The following is a 17123-nucleotide window of genomic DNA, read 5'->3' on the forward strand; positions in this document are numbered from 1 at the left end:
GTTATTAACTCTGAATCAATTACCTCACATTACCATATTGTCCAAATATCAAAATACCTGAGAAAAGTAACTTGCAATATTATGCATGGAGGCCTAACAATTTTGGTTCAAGTAAATTGCAAAATGATTCCAAAGCAGCATTTTTTTAAAATTGATTATCTCGTAGTCTTTAAAACGTTGTAAAATATGCATATTTGAATTCAATTCAATGTCTGAGATTTGAATTCATTCATGCATAATTAAAGGGTAGTAATTATTCGAATATAATATATAATTATGAGTTATTATGCATTATTAATCCAACACTATTTTTGTTTCTATTATCCTCTCCCGAGTAACGTGAGCTTGTGTTTTATGTCTTTTATCTCACAATTCATAGAAAGATATCCATCACTGTTCTAGTTGTGTGCCTCACAACTAACCACCTGTCATGATACAATAAGCACGCACTTCTTCCACTTTGTTGCATGCACACTTCCACTTTCAGTCTTTCAAGATTCCACTTTAAAGCTTTTTTGGTCGTTACTTGGAGCGGAGCAAATAATTAAATACTATTATCTTGCACTACGTATCAATGTCCACAAATCAGAAAAACAAACTCAAACACTCTCCTTGAATACTAAACCTAAGATCTATAATGACTAAAGAAAAACATAACAAACAAAGCTAGAAAGAAGGTATTTTTACATTGATTTTTGAAACCGAAAAATTGATGCATAATTAATTCTACTGGTTACTAGAAATAGTCCCGTTGCTTTGCCCTTAATTACCTGCTATCAAAACAAAAAAAAGAACCTAACATTTTTTGCTTAAAAAACAGATGTTTTTTCATTAAAAATAATTTATTTAGGAAGTGAAATGTTATTGTTCATATTCTTCATTCATAAACTGGACAAAAATATAATTCATAAGAATTACCACTTAAAAATAAGCTGGACAAGAATTTAAGATCTCTAAACATTTTAAAAATTACTTTACAATCCATTCCACTTAGACTCACTCTGTCTCTGCACTCTGCCACACACTACACTACTACTCTTCTCACATCCCTAGCTTTTATACAAAATTTGAAGTGGCAGGGCAAATCTTTAGGCATGTAAGTCTGCATGTGGTGTCTATTCTAGAATTCTTTTTTTTTTTTTTTAAGTAGATATGTATGCCGTTATTGATCTTCAACCTCATGTTCACAAGAATTCAAAGAGGATCTCTATTCATAAGAAGAAGAATGATTTTTAAATAAATCTTTAACTGATGACTCAACTTTTAAGTAGTAAAATAAAAGAATTATCACTTAAATCGGTATGAGAATTCTATATTAAGAAATTATTTGTGTAGCGTTAATCCGAAGAATAATCAAACATTATTAATTTTAAGATGAAAGCTGTTATTCTTAGAATTTTGCAAAACAAGTATGATTATGATAAGTACTATCAAGACGTTGTGGGCAAACTGCTCAAAACAGAAAGACAAAGGCAAATGGAAAGTGAAAAGGAAAAGCGTCAGGACAGAAGATGTTGGGAAAAAGAAGAAGAAGCAAGCTGTCAACACATGCTTTGGGAATCTAAAATGTGTATCACATGAAGTTCTTAATTCCATGGAAGATTTGTAGTGGTGACTAAATGGTTAGATAATTACCCTCTCCATTTTGTATATGTTCTTCTCTGTCGCTTAATTATGAATAGGCAGCAGGAAAATGTAACAGATCAAGATTGAAAACAGAATCACACTGCCAACACTCATGCCACTGCTTCTACATGCAGTGCAAGAATTACTGTCCAAGAAGTGCTCTCTGCCCGAGTGAATAGAAAGAGGTAGTAGGAGCCAATCTGAGAAATGAATGATTCTTTATGTCTGTCACGGGGGGTGCGAGCGCCGACGCAACGTCGTCTGGTGACGGCGGAGGCTCTTGTCATGCCTCCTGTGAGGTATTGTGTGTTGGAAAAGATTTTGAATTTAATCATAAAATTATGATTAATGTTTAGGACTCGTCACCTAATATTATGGTCACTAGAAACCTATGGTCTACGAGAATCTGAGTAAAGGACTGGTTGTGCAAGAGAAAATGCATCACCCCCAGTGCACCCTACCTAAGGTAAACTGCGTTGTAATTTCACTACCAGAAATTCGCTAAATACCAACGGACTCACCGATGGAATTTTTTCGGTTGGTATTTTTCGGTCGAACTCACCGACGGACTATTTTCGTCGGTAATTCGGTCGGTAATTGCCGACGGATATAGTCTGTCGGTAATTACCGACCGAGTTACCGACAGAAAATTCAAAATTAATGAAAAAAAGGGCGTGGAGGTTTTGGCGGGTGATGTTTGCGACGGAATCACCGACGGAATGAAAACCGGGGAGCCGTACATGTGATAAGACCTGTTCACCGTCAATAATACCGACGGAATCACTGACGGATTTGAAATGCCAGATCCGTACCGGTGACGCGACCGGTGCACCGTTAAAAATACCGACGGAATCACCGAGGAATTTGAATAGCAGGTCCGTGCGGTGATGTGTCGATTGCCCGTCAGAATTACCGACGGTTTCGCCGACTATTCATCGACAGAATAAAACCGTCGGTAAGTCCGTCGGCAAAAGTGAATATATGGTCATTCTGCCGACACTCTCCTCCCCCATTTCTCCTTCTTCTTCCTAATCCTAACCCTCCCCATCTGGAAATAACCAGCCCCCCCTCGTCCTAAAACAAAAATCTTCCTCATCTCAGCACAACAAGTTGTATTTCTTGAAGTTTTGTGGTCACAGCATCCGTGTTCTGATTTACCGACGGATTTTATCATTTTTTTTAAGTAATTCTATCTTTTAAAATTTTAACATTTAAATGTCAATTTTATTGTTTTTTTAGTATATGTATTTTTTTTTAGTAGATGTACATGTTTTATTGTTATTTCTCAAACAAACTTGTAGTATATGAATGTATAATTTTATACTTGTTATGGTTTGTTTTAGATTTTGTAAGATTGTATATGTTTGTAAATTTTTAAAACTTAATTTGTAGAATTACCGAATTACATGTTATGTTTTGAAATAATTAAGAGCTTGCTTAATGGGTCCTTTTTATAGAGGTTCGATAGAAGTCATGGATGATCGTTCATGGATGTATCTAGATTCACCCCAAGGATTGCGAAGGATGGATTATTGTAACGGGGTTCAGGGTTTTATTAATTTCGCAACATCTATTCCCAGAAATTTTACTGGAGGCGGTATTAGGTGTCCATGCAGGAAGTGTCAAAATAAAAAGTATCTGCATCCAGATGTTGTAATGATGCATCTTCTACACAAAGGGTTTGTGGAGGATTACGAGTGTTGGTATGCACATGGAGAGGTATTTGTTAGTAATAGGAGAATGGGAGAAACAGTGGTTGGGTCAACTTCTAGTGCTAGCAACGTGCATGAAGCGGCAAATGACAACACTAATCCTTACAGAAAAATGGTTATGGATGCTGTCGCACGTGTGCGACGGCACGACGATCGTCCACCATCAAGGAAAAATCGAAATATTTATTTATTCCTGGCAAATAAGGAGAGACAAGGAATTCTTGTCTCTACAAGTGAAAAAATGGACTGGAAGTCGCCACCTAGTATTCTGGTTACTAGGAACCCTAACTGGTCTCAGAGATGGGGTACGGAGACTGGTTGCGTAAAGGGAAGCTAGTATTAGCACCCCAACTACGCCCTACCTAAGGTAAGCTGCATTGTTTTGTCTGATAAAATCTAAAGTCGTGTTATGGTTTGTAGTTGTTTGGAATACGCATTACATGTAATGTCATACCCCAGGTTCGAGTGTCCGGAAAAAAAGAAATTAAATATCCGGAATATGCATTACGTGTAATGTCATACCCCGGATACTAAGAGACAAACAAAATAAAATTTTTGTTGTTTTTGAAATTTTGGCCAATATTCTCTTGACTTTAATAAACTTGTTATTAAAGCCAAAATGCATGCTAAAACATTGTTTTTTTTTTTTTGTGTATGAAAAATACAATATGATTTTTTAGCTTTGAGACACTTGGCCGTATGCACAAAAACATTTTTTTCTCTTTTTTTTTTAATTTTTTGTATTTTTGGAAGTTTTTGAGGAAAACCGGGTATTTTAATATCAGATTTTTGTATTTTTAACAACATAAAATACCACCCAATATTAATCAAAATGACATAAAAACTATGCGGAAAAATTATAAAATGCTGAAACAAATATTTTTGATTTTTTTTTCTTTGAAATGGGCCGGGTCAGGCCCAAATACATGGGCTGGGCCGAACCTGGCCCAAATGCATGGGCTGGTTACTGTGCACATAGTAACCGGGTTACTGTGTGCACAGTAACTAGTGAATTAATTAGCACATGTACAGTAACCGGGTAATTAATTTCTTGCTTGCAGAACGTGCACAGTGCACGTTCTGCATGCAAGAAGATGAACAGTAAAACGAGATAAGGGGTAGAGGGCTGACCTGTGGTGGTTCTAAAGGCGGTGCTGCTGGTGGCGATAGGAAGCGGCGCTGATAGTGGGGTGGCCGGCGGTGGCTCTGCGTTTTCCTTCTCTCTCTCCTCTGTTTTTTTTCGTTTTCTCCTCTGCTTCTTCTTCTTCTTCTTCTGTGTTCTCCCTTCTCTCTCCTTTCCTTTCCTCTTCTCTCTCTTTCTCTCGGTCTCCTCCCTCTTCTGTCCTCTCTCTCGGGTTTTCCTTTTTTCTTCTCTTTTTCAGCAGCCCTCCCCTGTATTTATAGGAAAACAGGGGAGGGCGAACGTGCTGGGGCGGCTACTGTTGGCCGCCCCCTCCACTACCTTCAACGGATAACAACGCCAGGCAAGTGGGTGTCCATGGTGGGCGTCTTTTTGCGCAATAAACGGGAAAGAAAGTAGGCGAAAAGAGAAGAGAAAAAAAAACAATTCTTCTCCCCTGTTCTCTGTGTGTCCAGGGGAAGAAGACGATGGTGCCGTTCCCAAACGGCACCGTTTTGTGTTTTTTTTTATAATATATTTTTTGAATTTTTTTATTTTTATTATTTTTTATGTGGGGACCCAAAAATGGGTTACAACAGTTGCCCCCCTCTTTACAATGCTTACGGAGCAAACATTTGTGCATAGTAAGTGTTGTAAAGATAAAACAAAATTGGTTGTCCAAAACGGGTCGTCTCAAAATTTGATTGACCTAAGACTTCAACCGGACCCAAAGTCCTGTGTGTGGTTGGGCTAAACTGAGATTCCTTTTGCCAATCCCCTTTAACCCGAAGCTTAAATATTATGTGTGTGTGGTTAGGATAGACTGAGATTCCTTTCGCCAATCCCCTCTAACCATAACGAAAAGTCTGTGTGTAGCTCGATCAACCTGAAATCCCATATGGAGATTCCCTTTAACCAAAGCTACATGAGATCCCATCTGGCGATCTCATTTAACCAAAACAAAAGAATGTGAAAAAAAACGGTCTCATTGTAATGGGTGACCTACCCAAGAAAAAAACATGGAGAAGTGGATGACGAGGGCTCAAAGGCGCACTCGAAAAGAGGTAGGGTTAGAAAACGCACTACCAAAGGATGAGGGCTCAAAGGCGCACTCAAAATGGAGGTGAGGGCTCAAAGGCGCACTCAAAAGGAGGTAGGGTTAGAAAACGCACTACCAAAAGGATGAGGGCTCAGAGGCGCACTCAAAATGGAGGTGAGGGCTCAAAGGCGCACTCAAAAGGAGGTAGGGTTAGAAAACGCACTACCCAAGGGATGAGGGCTCAAAGGCGCACTCAAAATGGAGGTGAGGGCTCAAAGGCGCACTCAAAAGGAGTTGAGGGCTCAACGGCGCACTCAAAATGGAGGTGAGGGCTCAAAGACGCACTCAAAAGGAGGTAGGATTAGAAAACGCACTACCCAAGGAATGAGGGCTCAAAGGCGCACTCAAAATGAAGGTGAGGGCTCAAAGGCGCACTCAAAAGGAGGTAGGGTTAGAAACGCACTACCGAAGGGATGAGGGCTCAAAGGCGCACTCAAAATGGATGTGAGGGCTCAAAGGTGCACTCAAAAGTAGGTAGGGTTAGAAACGCACTACCGAAGGGATGAGGGCTCAAAGGCGCACTCAAAAGGAGGTGAGGGCTCAAAGGCGCACTCAAAAGGAGGTAGGGTTAGAAAACGCATTACCCAAGGGATGAGGGCTTAAAGGCACACTCAAAATGGGGGTGAGGGCTCAAAGGCGCACTCAAAAGGAGGTGAGGGCTCAAAGGCGCACTCAAAAGGAGGTGAGGGCTCAAAGACGCACTCAAAAGGAGGTAAAGGCCCAAAGGCGCATTCAACAAGAGGTAAGGTTAGAAAACGCACTACCTAACAGTTGATGTTGAAACACTGATCTGTCAATGTTGAAAGAAAATGCATTATGATTGATATGCATGTATACTTACCTGAGAAATATAGGCCCCCATTTCTTCATGGTGTCTTTGTTTTCTCTCAAAAGTTGTAGTGTTGGTAGTAAACTTCGATGGCTTTTCCACTTTTGCTTACTCGGGTTACATATTGTGATCTTGACCTCTGGGAAGGGTTTGATGTCATCATACATCTTTGTCCTTCACCCCATTTTTGGGCTAAATAAATAAATAGCCGAAGAAGGTTAGAAAAATAACAAGAGGCATAAGCGCTCAGAAAATGGTCGAAAGATTGGTCAAGGAGGTTAAAAAAATACAGAGATTGGATTTTTGGCAGTATTTTCGTGAAGGATGAGAGCCCTGTTGAGAAGGAAAATGTAAATTTTTGAGGAGAAAAGCCCAAATTTAGATGTTTATGGACTTAATTGGATTTTATTTGAATTTATAGAGGATTGGAGTGCAAGAAAAATTGATTTTTAAGTCAATTTGGGCTTTAATTAGAAGAAATTTAAGTTCTGGGGCCAAAATATATTTTTTAGGAATTTATTGGGTCAAATCAGGGGCTTAATTGCATAAATATTGAAGTTTAATGGACAATTAGGGGTTTAATTGTGAAAATCCGAAACCAGGGACCAATTTGGAAAAAGCGGGTAAATATGGGGGGCTGTCTTGATTTGATCCAGGGGCGTAATTGAAGAAATTAGAAGTTTATTGATCAATTGAGGGCTTAATTGCATAAATCAGAGGCCAATGACCAAGATGAAAAACGCGGCCAACTATGGGGGCGAGGACCGAATTTGGCAGGGACGTAATTGAAAGAATCAAAAGATAATTGAGGGCTGAGTTGAAATTTTGCGTATTCTGGCGCCATTTTTAAATGAAACGGCGCGTTTTCCCCAAAACGACGCCGTTTCATACACAAAAAAAAAAAAAAAGAGGACCGAACGGTGCCGTTTTGAACGGCACTATTCCCCTTTCTTCTTCCTCCCCGAACGTGCAGCAGCATGGACGAAACCTTTGTTTAATCAGTCGGTGCCCCTCTCTCCTCGCGTGCGCTGACAGACCAAGCCCATGCACCTCGGACGATGCGAAGCCAGGAGGGCCACGCCGTGATCGACCACGCTCACCGACCAGCCGACCGGCGCTGCCCCCCACGTTGCCCAGCTTAACCCACCTTGTTCTGCTCCCCACGCTGCCCATGCAGCCCCGCTCCTTTGCCCGCTTATAAAAGAAGAGGAAAGATGTGAAGCACGGGGGGGGAAGGGACCGAAACCAAGAGAGAGAGAGAAACTGAAGGAGAGAGAAACAGTGGACCTAAAGAAATAAACACCTAAAACTCAAGAAAACGAAACTGAGAAAAGGGAGAAGAGGACAGAAGCCGTGGGAGAGTTTAAAGAAAACGTTAACTGAACACGACCCGAGAGGACACACCCGAACTGTGGGGAACCGTCGTTCTGAGCCGCCGATCTCCGCTGCAACACCGTCAACCCGTACGTTCGACCAGCAGCCTCACCTCCGCCGTGCCAGGTATTTTTTCTTTCCCCCCCCTACGTTTTCATTTTTTATATTTGTTATCCTCCTGCATGCAGAATCGTTCTGCATGCAGGAGGTAGGGGAAGGGAAAATAATTCCCTTCCCCGTGGGTTTTTAAACTGGGCCGGGTTTCCGGCCCAGTTTTGTTATTATTTATTTTGGGCCAGACCGAGTCTGGCCCAGTCTAAAGAGTTTTTTTGTTGGGCCAAGATCGGCCCATCCTCCTTGCGGGCCGAGATCGGCCCGATTCTAGCTAGGTTGGGTTCGGCCCATTCATTTGGGCCGGCCCAACCCGAATTGTTATTATTATAAATATTATGAATTATAGTATATTATTATATATATGTGTGTATATTGTGTATATATTTTTTTTTTTTTTAAAAAATATATTTCAAAAAATCTTAAAAAATATTGTTGATTTCCCTGAATAGTTTTGGCAAAATGGGTTAATGTTGGTTGGTATTTTTATACTGTAAAGATACCAAACCAGTGCTAAAAATACCCGGTTTTCGTAAAAATATCAAAGATTTTCCGAATAAGAAATGTTTTTTGCTTTCAAAAAATTTTCTAAAAAAATACCTAAAAAATGTTGTTGATTTTTCTGCATTTTTATTAAAGTGTAATAATATTGGTTGTATTTTTATACCGTAAGGATACAAGCTCAATATTTAAATACCTGATTTACGTAAAAAAAAAGAAAGAAAGAATTGATAATAATAAAATTTTCAAAAAAATTTTGTTTTGTTTTAAAATACGGCCTAGTCTCTCCAATATATATATATATAAATATTATAACATCATATTTTCACACAACAAAGGAAATTTTCAAAACAATATATGTATTATCATGCATTTTGGCTTTAATAACCAGTTTATTCAAGCCATGAGAACTAGGCCAATATTTCAAAAAATTCTAAAAAATCTTTTGGTGCTATTAGTAGTATTTGGGATTACGAATTTATACATAAAACGTATTCCTAAATAGTATTAATAAAGTTTTGGTATAGACATTAGAACGGTTAGGATTTTACCCGATAAGATAAAGACCTTCTTACCGAGGAGGATTTTTCTTGAACCATAGACAGACCAACAACTAGAAAAACACGAAAATACCTTAGATTTTATCAGACAATAAAACAATGCAGCTTACCTTAGGTAGGGCGTATTTGGGGTGCTAATACCTTCCCTTTACGCAACCAGTCCCCGTACCCGATCTTTGAGACCAGTTAGGGTTCCTAGTGACCAAAATACTAGGTGGCGACTCCCTTTCCATTTTCCACCCATAAAAGACAATATTTTCTTGTATCCCCATAGATATAGATAGATTTACATTGTAGATAAGAAAATGGAACAAACTATATTTGATTTTCGCCGCGACGCCGCACACGTGCGACAGAATGGCGACTCCGCTGGGGACCTTGTAGACTAAGCTTTGTTTTGTCTGATTTATTTGTGTGTTTGTGTGTTTATTGTTAATATGCCTGTCCTTTTTATTTGCGTATTTATTTTATTTTATTCTACTCATATTATTCATGCATTCTATACAATTGTCTCATGCATCACTTGCTTTAATTTTGAAAAGCACACACAAGCTTTAAGTTAAGTGGGGAATTAGCGATTTACCCTAAGACTATTGGTCAGGGTTTAAATGCGTGAAACACCCAACTCATATCTGAGTGCCTGCTTGGTAATGGTGGGCATACGTGTCTTAACTGTTCCTTGCAACGCCCCAATACTTCTTTACGAAGAACGTCACTGGGCAGATATGAGACCCTTTCAGACCAGATAGAAAAACTACCCACTCTCACTGATAATTAGAGCTTGTCCTTAGGTTGTGAATCTTACTTTCATTTTGCATCACGATTAATAATTTGAATTCATCAACCCAGGTTTTTGAGCTGAAATCATGACTAAGTACCTCTCTTTCCAAGAATATGGACAAGAGTCTGAGTTGGCTCAGATTGCCGAAGGAAAATGCCCAAGAATCGATACTAGTGGTTTACCATGCATTACCAAGGTAAATCACATGGTCAACGACTTAGGAAAGTTGCTGCCTATCATGGAATATGTCGACGAGACTTTGTTTGAAAGGAGATATGGGAGAATTGCACAGATAATGAGGTTACCTGTACAAGCAGCGGCGATCAAAGCCCTTCTGAGTTTTTGGGATCCAAGTTATCGGTGTTTTACCTTTGGAAACATCGATATGACACCCACCTTGGAAGAATATGAGAGAATTCTGGACTTTCCAAATGACAGCCACAGAATCTACCACCGACGCAGATTTGAAGACACAACTTCGGAAGTAGTCAACTTATTAAGCTTAGGAAAGATCAGCCAGTGTAGAGTCGCTGAAGGGGGTTTTAAATGGAAGGTCATTGAAGCCCGAATGAAGAAAAATGCCGAAGAAGGCAAGTTGGGAGACGAGCGTTATAGGTTGGTGGCCTTCGCCATTTTTGGGCTAGTGTTGTTCCCTTCCGAAACTGGGGTCATCAGTTTAGAAGCAGCAAGTGTCTTCGTCGAGTATGATCGTGACCGGATCAATCCTTCCTCAGCCATCTTGGGGGAAACCATGTTATCTCTTAGTCACTGCCGGACACATGGAAAAGGGGCAATGAGATGCTGCGTCCCTATGTTGTACCTATGGATAATTAGTCATATCGAAGCACCGAGAGACATCTTCAACAACTTTTGGTGGTTTGACTTGCGACCATTAAAGATTACCATAGATGAGACTTGGAAGAATTGGGATGAGAAGGCATGGAGGGATAAGTATGCAACATTGCCAAGTAGCAACTTCAAATGGAAGGCACCGTGGATGAACAACGTTATTTGCACAATGAGCTGCGGAAACAAGACATGGGTTCCTCTAATTGGTGTAACCGGTTACATCAGCTATGCGCCCGCCCTCGTAACAAGGCAGTTTGGCGGAATGCAATATACGCCAAGAACCTTGGGTTTGGCTGATTTCATTGGGTTATTCAAGCACCAACCGTTCATCCAAGAAATGGAGCTTATCCGACAGGATTGGGAAAGACCCGTGAAGGTGAAAAGAGAAGAAGGAAGCAGTTTTTGAAAACCTCATTCAGCCATAATTATATAGTTTGGAGGAATGAAGATTTTTCTGAAGTGAAGGGTCTCTCTACACAAGAACAGTCTGAGGCGGCTATGGAACCACAGAAAAGGGAAAGAAAGGATGATTTAAGAAAGCAGTTAGACCAGTGTATAAAGAACTCAACAGAAGTAAGGGCGACAACAACTGTTAGAGAACCAGCTAGAGGAGGAAAATACGATGAGAGTTTTCCTGAATCAGCGGTTAGAAAAAACAAGAGAAGCAGCTAATGTCTCTAAAGGAATGGTAGAAAAAGGCTGAGGTAGCTGAAGAGATAACAACAGGGGTCCAGGCTGAGTTGAGGAGTCGAATAGCTGATTATGATGAGTTGGTCAAGAAGAATGGGATAGCAGAAAAAGAATTGGCTAAGGTTAGGAGGGCAAACAAAAGGCGTGAATGTTGATAAGGAGACGATGGATTCTTTGAAGAAGGGAAGGAAACTTCTTTTTAAAGAAAATAGAAGTTGAAAAGGAGAAGAATCGTCTAGCCAACCTCGATATAGAAGAAGGAAGGAAGGTTAGAGCTCAATACATGGTGCAACTAGAGGAAGAAAGAAAATGCAAGAAGGGCCGCTGAGTCTGACATGAGAGATTACCAGAAGAGAGCTGAGTCTTCAAAAGGAAGAATAAGGGCTTTACAATCGGAGATCGAGGTACGAGAAGAAGAGTTAAGGGAGTTGAGAAGCCACTACTTCGAGATGGAAGAAGAGATGAGCAAGGCTAAGCAAGAGCGTCAAGAATGCCAAGACTACATGGACAGCTTCGCAGTTCAAATCAATTCCAAAATAGCAGAGCTGGACATCGAAAAGGAGGAGCTACAGAGCACAAGAGATAAGTTGGCACAATCAGAGAATATGGTGCGAGTATTGGAAAGAAGCAATGAAGCATTAGGAGCCAGCAACGAAGCAATAATCGGAGATAACGCTGTATTCCATGATAAGATAAGACATATGTCAAAACAGGTTGAGCACGTAGCCCGTTGTGCGGAAAGGTTGCAACAACAAGCCACCGAAGTTGGAAATGACGGTTCAAAGTATCGAGAATACATGGGGGCCATGGTCTGTTTTATTAGGGATTTAGCTAATAGGGGAAACGCCTTTTAGAAGTAGCAATGTATAGGACTTCTCTTTTCCATTATTGTTTTGTATGAGCAACTATGTTATTTATAAGAAGTCCATGACGTATTTCCTTTCTTAATGTGTTGAGTAAGCCACTATGATAAGAACTTGGCAAACCCTCCTTTATGGTAATCCGGTCAACTCAGAAATCTTGTTTAAAGGTTGCGAAAGTCATGAATCGGCTCATAATATTATATATATATATATACACATTACATATGCATCGCATTCTCATCATACATTTTGTTTTTAATTCATCATATGCATGCCAGATCGTGAAACATAGGTCCCATATCCAGAGTCCACCAAACCCGGTCAAGATCAAGAATGGAAAACGAGGAAAGAGCTCAATTAGAGTCGCACTACCAGACCGAGTTGGAATCAGTGAAAAATGAAGTTTCTCGACTGACCAGCCTGCTTGAGCAACTGTTAAGAACCAAGAACGGAGAAGGAACGTCTACCCAACCACCCATAGGAGCACCGTCAGTTCATGTCCCGGGGTTATCTCAGAACTTAGGGGCAGATTCAGCGACGGGGCAGCACTTTGCACCTGCTATTCCCATTCAGCCCCCTCAAGCTCGCACCACTATAGATTTAACAGCCGAGGGGCCTTCCGATAATAGGTCCACTGGTTCTTTGAACGAGGACAAAATATCAGCATTAGAAGAAAGGTTAAGAGCAGTTAAGGGAAATGATTGGTTTGACCCCATGCGGGCGTCGGAAATATGCTTGGTACCAAACCTTACGGTACCAAAAGATTTTAGGATACCGGAGTTTATAAGGTACACTGGGTTGGAATGCCCGAACACTCATCTTTGATCTTATTGCAATAAGATGGCTGAGGTGATTCATGACGATAAGTTAATGATCTACTTTTTCCAAGACAGTCTATCGGGATCTGCGCTAAGTTGGTACATGAGGCTGGATAATGTCAAGATTAAGAAATGGAAGGACTTAGTGGAGGCTTTCCTAAAGCAATACAAGTTCAATTTAGAAATTGCTCCAGATCGAACGAGCCTCATGTCACTGGAAAAGAGAAGCCAAGAGTCAGTGAGGGCTTATGCGCAAAGATGGAGGGACGAGGCCACGCATGTGCAACCCCCGTTAATAGAAACAGAGATGGTGACTTTGTTCGCCAATACATTCAAGGCACCTTACTATGAGCATTTAATGGGTAGCTCATCCCAACATTTCTATGATGTTGTACGCGTGGCCGAAAGAATAGAGCAAGGAATTAAAGCTGGGCGCATAGCGGAGCCTTTAGAAAAGAAAGGTTTTGTTGGGAGGAAAAGAGAAGGTGACGTTAACAATTTGGAGGATGGGTACAAAGGCAAGAAAGTAAATTTTCGTAGTCCACAAGCACTTACCGCTCAAGTCTCACGCATAAACTTTAACCAATCTTTTTCACCTAACCGAACAAATAACCAACCAAACTACCAAAAATCACTACCAAGATCACTACCAAAGACCACACCCAAAATACACTTCAGAACAAACTGCCGCCTTTACCCATGCCATTGAAAGACATGTATGCCAAGCTGTTGAGCATTGGACAAGTAGCTCCTATCCCTTACCCTACCACTACAACCACCATTCCCAATTTGGTACAAGCCTGAGTTGTTCTTGCGAGTACCATGGGGGCAATCCTGGGCATGGGATTGAAACCTGCTATGCCTTCAAGAAGAGGTTATTGGAGCTTATTAAGACGGGATGGTATCCTTTGAAGACAAGCCCAATGTTAATTCAAAACCCATTGCTAAGCATGCTCCAAATAGGTGGAATAGGCATGATCGAAGTGGGAAATCAAGGCAAGGTTTTGAAGGTGCCGATGAAAAGGTTGTACGACATGTTAGTACAATCAGGACTTCTAGAGGCAAAGGTGGTAAGGCAATCGGAGAGAGGTGACTACTGTGAGTTCCACGAAAAAGATGGACATCACATTGAGGATTGTGCAGAGTTTTGCAAAAAGATCGCAAAAATGTTGAAGATGGGACAATTGAGGATTGAACCCATGGAGAGCAGGCGTGAGGTAAGCATGATGGAAGGCCAAGATGAGATGGCAGGAGTTTGCAGGATCCAACAGACTGCAAATGGGCCCCCAAGGCTGGTCTTGACTAAACCGTCCTGCACAAAAGAGAATCACAATGCCATGCCGTATAATTATGGGTATGCCTCCGATGTTCGAGCGACTCTTCCTTTGTTCCAGACGGAGATAAGTGGTTTGACCAGGAGTGGTCGTTGCTTTACGCCTGAAGAATGGAGAAAGGAAAAGGGTAAGGAAGTGGTAGACCTGGACAAAGCTCCCGAAGTTAATAAGCCGGTAACGGAAGAGGAGTCGAATGAGTTTTTGAAGTTGATCAAGCATAGCGAATATTGCATAGTGGATCAACTAAAAAAGACTCCAGCGCGGATCTCCCTTATGTCTTTGATACTCAGCTCTGAGCTGCATCGAAATGCCTTGCAAAAGGTATTGAATGAGGCATATGTACCTCAAGACATTGAGCATAAAACCATGGAGCATTTAGTAGGGAGGATCCATGCAACTAATTACCTCTACTTCACGGCTGATGAGCTTGATGCTGAAGGTACTGGACACAACAAGCCTTTATACATTACTGTTAGGTGCAAAGACTGTATTGTAGGGAAGGTGCTCGTCGATAATGGCTCAGCCCTCAACGTGTTGCCAAAGCACATTCTGGAGGAAATGCCGATTGATGAATCTCATATGAAGCCAAGTACTATGATGGCCCGAGCGTATGATGGCTCACCTAGGCCAATACTTGGGACTTTAGAAGTGGAGCTATATGTGGGACCGCAAATGTTCCTAGTGACACTTCAGGTTATGGATATCCACCCTTCCTATAAGTTATGTTGGGAAGACCTTGGATCCACGCAGCGGGGGCAGTAGCTTCGTCATTGCACAAATGCCTGAAGTATATCATGAATGGGATGTTGGTAACTGTAAAGGCCGAGGAGGCAATATCCTTGATAAAGAATGTGGCTGTGCCTTTCATCGAAGTGGAAGATTGCAAGGATAACAATATCCATGCTTTCGAGATCGTGAACACCGACTGGGTGCCGGAGAACACTGTGTTAAGAAGGCCAAGGATCTCAGAAGCGGCCAGGATGGCAAGCCTATGCTTCTTAGAACGCGGGATCCCATTTCAGTATAACTTTACTGTCAGGATACCAGAAGGGGTTAAGTCGGCGAGTTTTGGAAAATGCTGCCTCAAAGATTTGGGTTAGGGTATCAACCTAACCAAAAGGATTATCGGTGGGCTGCTGGTCGGAGAAGGGCAAGAAGGATGGCTAGAATTAAAGGAAAGAGAGCCTGAGGAAGAAAAGCTAGAAATCCTCACCTTAGTGTATCGTTCACAAAAGCTGCATTCATAATGCAACCTGATAAAGGAGCCGGAAGCCTGGGTCTAGAACTGGCTCATATGAGCATAAACACCTTGGAGGGAAACGAGAAGAAAAGGGATGACGTGAAAGCAGTCGGCGGGAAAAGAAGATGAAGCGCTGCCACAAGCTGACGATCCATACGCTAGAAGAAGTCTCCGCCAAGACCGTTGTACGCAAGCTGGCTCCAGGCGAAAAGTTTCAGAATTGGGTGACACAAGAAGCTCCAGTGGTTTTCAAAATGTAAACCAACTTTTGTTTGCCTTAGCATGTTTTTGTCATTGCCTATGTTTGCTTTGTTTTCTCTAGTTGACAATCAAGGCTCATGATGTCAGCTAGATTCTATATTTGTCATAGAGCCCACCTTTTTTCCTTTGAATGAATGTGAGATCATGCACTTTTTCAGAAATTGTTTTATATATATATGCATTTACACCAAGCACTTCCCGCTTTCAGGAATCCTGAAAGCGGATCTCCAACGACATCACATACATTTAGCATCAAGAATAAATGGCCAAACTTGAACGAGCATGTAATAGCTATGGAAGAAGAAGAGTGGGATGAAAAGCAATATCAGTGAATTCACCAGGCTAGTAGAACAACAGGAATACTTGGAAGCCTGCCACGAGAAACTTGAAACCATCAATGTGGGCAATGGTCAGCTTAAGAAAGAGTTGAAAATAGGTACCCTAGTTACTTCTGAACAAAGGATAAAAATGATCACCCTTGTCGCACCCCAAAAAAAATCACGCGCGCGGCATCGGGCTGGCGATTTTAAGTCTCGTTGTTGTTGTTTTAATGGTTCGTTGGAGTCGCCACCTAGTAATTTATTGAAGGCTACTAGGAAACCGGATATACTGGTCTGGTCAGAGATTCACGGGTAAGGGACTGGTTGTGGTTAGGGAAGGTATTAGCACCCCTAACGCACCCTACCTGAGGTAAGCTGCTTCGTGAATTTGATGTGTTAAAGAAGTTTTAATAATTGTCTTTTCATCGGAAATTAGAAATATCACTTACGTATAAGTTAATAAATTCTTAACCGTGATCCGATCAAAATATATTAAAATTCTTTCTTTAATATATTTGCAATTTTATCCTGAAAAAAAAAAATAAATAAAATAACAAATTCATAAAACAAACACAAACACACACATACACTTTCACTATTTTTATTTCTTTTCTTTTCTTTTCTTTTACATCCATAATACAAATACAAATACAAATACAATACTAAAAATAAAAAAATTACATCAAAACCATTTTAAATTACAAAATAGCCCCTAAAACATCCTAGATTTTCTGGAATCCGCAGGAACAGTGCTCGGGAACAGTGCTCGGGAAGGTTTTGCTTGGGGCAGAATCAGTGGCGGCGCGTCTTCCCACGCGCCACCGCCACTGTGGCGCGTGGGTTCACGCGCCACCGACAAGGCTGGAAACCAGTGGATCGGGAGCGCCTTCTTCTTCTTTGTCTTCGTCCACCGCGGTGAGGGTCACCGTCGCCTGCAACAAGAACAAAACGCAACAACAAGCAGTCGGTTTTATATTTTTTATTTTTGGTTTGCAGATCTGTTTCTGGGTTCTTCTTCATCATTCCGGGTCTGAT

The 17123-nt window shown here is 41.1% G+C and overlaps 1 protein-coding gene across 1 annotated transcript in view; it reads right to left on the reverse strand.

Moving 5' to 3' along the window:
• The window catches only part of LOC140954717 (uncharacterized), a 36757-nt gene that overhangs the window by 3577 nt on the left and 16057 nt on the right, over positions 1-17123 (reverse strand). The gene's annotated exons all lie outside the window — the stretch shown is intronic.

The sequence above is a fragment of the Populus alba genome, chromosome 16 (genome assembly GCF_005239225.2).
Source record: "Populus alba chromosome 16, ASM523922v2, whole genome shotgun sequence".
NCBI lineage: Eukaryota > Viridiplantae > Streptophyta > Magnoliopsida > Malpighiales > Salicaceae > Populus > Populus alba.